The sequence below is a fragment of the Poecilia formosa genome, unplaced genomic scaffold (assembly GCF_000485575.1).
Source record: "Poecilia formosa unplaced genomic scaffold, Poecilia_formosa-5.1.2 Scaffold101, whole genome shotgun sequence".
Taxonomy (NCBI): domain Eukaryota; kingdom Metazoa; phylum Chordata; class Actinopteri; order Cyprinodontiformes; family Poeciliidae; genus Poecilia; species Poecilia formosa.
Genome location: NW_006800040.1, coordinates 215,465 through 217,401, shown reverse-complemented (window position 1 = coordinate 217,401; position 1,937 = coordinate 215,465). Strand labels below are relative to the sequence as shown.

The window sequence follows — 1,937 nt, the reverse complement described above, 5'->3', positions numbered from 1 at the left end:
GGGAAAATCCGAGAGAAAGGACACAGGATGAGCAGACAAATACATACACAAAGGACTAGACTGGGACAGAATGAAAATTAACTTGACCAACCAATCGTAGTAATGGCTGCCAGATTTCTGCAAATTTGTCAGAGGAACCCCGTAGTGACATCCTAATTTTCTCAAGTTTAAGAAAATAAACAATATCCCTCAACTAATGTATAAAATAAGGAGGTTGTGGTGATTTCCATTTAAGAAGAATTATCCTCCTTGCAATAATGGTCATAAAGGATAAAGAATTTTCTTGGGAAGAGGACAAAGGAGATGGCCCCGAAAACACCCCAAACAACACACTCTGGGGGTTGGGATCAGTTTTTCTGCCAACCACGTCTGATATAACAACAAATATCTCTGCCCAAAAACTCTTGAGCTGGGGGCCCAACCAAAACATGTGTATAAGGTTTGCAGGAGACTGTTGGCACCTATCACAAACTGGGGAAACAGTGCTATAAAATTTTGACAGACGAGCCCTGGTATAGTAAACACGGTGCACAAGCTTGCATTGAAGAAGGCAGTGCCTAGCACATATAGAAGATTTATGTACCCGTATTAAGATACGTGACCAAAGCTCATCAGGGATAGCCTCTCCTATATCCTCCTCCCAGAGGGGCTTGATTGAGCTTAAAGACTTAGAGCGGATCAAGGCTATGCGGGTATAAAGAATTGAAATAGATCCTTTCAGCCTAGGAATGGGCAAAAACAAGGAGTCAAGGTCAGAGTCCGCAGGCAGCCTAGGAAAAGTGGGGAAATTACTATGAACAAAGCTGCGCAACTATAAAAATCTGAAAAAATCTCGAGATGGAAGAGTAAATTTGGCAGAGAGTTGTTGAAAGGTAGCAAAGACACCATCAATAAATAAATCCCTAAAGGTCTGAATGCCAAGGTTTGACCAAATCACAAAAGTTTTGTCTGTGAGAGAGGGAGAAAAGACATGATTGTTTGTGATAGGAGCATATGGAGAAAGGAGTTGTAGACCAAAATAACGCCGAAATTGAGTCCAAATCTTAAGAGAGGTTTTAACTACGCTATTCTTTGTGTAAGCAACAGTCGAAGATTTAATTGGTGAATACAATAGAGTTGCGAGAGACACAGGTTTTGCCGAATTCATCTTCATTACAAGCCAGTCAGGAGAGGATGAGCCGAAGCCAGGCTGTTAAAACCCCAATATTGGAAGCCCAATAGTAGTATCTGAAGTTCGGTAAGGCCATCCCCCCAAGTGGCTTAGGTCTCTGTAAATATTGTCTAGACAATCTAGGGACCTTCCCCTCCCAGAGAAAATCTGAAACAAGAGAATCTACCCGACCAAAAAAGGATTTAGTTAAAAAAAATTGGGACACATTGAAAAAGATACAAAAAACGGGGGAGAACATTCATTTTGACACAGTTAATTCGAGCTACCAGAGATAGTTTAAGTAAGGACCAGCACCCAAAGTCTTCTTTAACTTTCAACAGCAAGGGAGAGAATTTAGCATTAAATAAGTCCTCATACCTATGCGTAACTCGAATTCCAAGATATGTAAAACTGTCATTGGCTACTTTGAAAGGAAAGCCATGCAGTGGAAGAGCCTTAGCCGCTGAGTTAATAGGAAACAATTCACTTTTACCCAGGTTCAGCTTATACCCAGATAACCGGCCAAAGTCTGAAAGCAGGTGCAAAGCAGCCGGAATAGAGTTGTGCAGATCTGAAACGTATAAAAGTAAGTCATCAGCGTAAAGTGAGACCTTAACTTCCAAACTATGACGTCGTATGCCCACAATAGTTGGACTCGAACGAAGCATGATGGCAAGCGGCTCAATAGCCAGGGCAAATAAAAGGGGACTCAATGGCCAACCCTGTCTTGTAGAGCGATGAAGGAGGAAGTACTCCGACCGAGTGTTATTAGTCCTAACTGAGACCT

General features: G+C 41.9%; 1 protein-coding gene across 7 annotated transcripts in view; it reads left to right on the top strand.

The window, feature by feature from the left end:
• The window catches only part of sema4ab (sema domain, immunoglobulin domain (Ig), transmembrane domain (TM) and short cytoplasmic domain, (semaphorin) 4Ab), a 62,274-nt gene that overhangs the window by 33,107 nt on the left and 27,230 nt on the right, over positions 1 to 1,937 (top strand). The window lies entirely within an intron of this gene.